General features: G+C 59.7%; 1 pseudogene; it reads right to left on the reverse strand.

Moving 5' to 3' along the window:
* LOC119588499 overlaps window positions 1–300 on the reverse strand; it is a 2,411-nt pseudogene that overhangs the window by 1,727 nt on the left and 384 nt on the right.

Genomic DNA, 300 nt, shown 5'->3' on the forward strand with positions numbered 1-300 from the left:
GGAACATATCGTACCTTCCACTGGCATTCCTTGCACGGCTGAGAGTCATACACGCAGCCTTTATGTGAGCACCACAGCGTCGCCCTCGGGATGTGCCAGTAGGTGTCGTAGAGGGTCGACCCCGTGCCCAGGTCCTTCTCCCCGACGCCCTTCTCCATGCCCGACGACCCGTACTTGTTCTCGAAGGTCCTGGGCATCTCTGGGGTAGGTGGGTGCAGCATATACCTCGCCTCGTGCTTCATTTCCGAGTTGAGCTTCGGCCGCACCATGAAGCGCGATTCGGAACGCCAGTGCGGTTTG

The sequence above is a fragment of the Penaeus monodon genome, chromosome 24 (genome assembly GCF_015228065.2).
Source record: "Penaeus monodon isolate SGIC_2016 chromosome 24, NSTDA_Pmon_1, whole genome shotgun sequence".
Lineage (NCBI taxonomy): Eukaryota > Metazoa > Arthropoda > Malacostraca > Decapoda > Penaeidae > Penaeus > Penaeus monodon.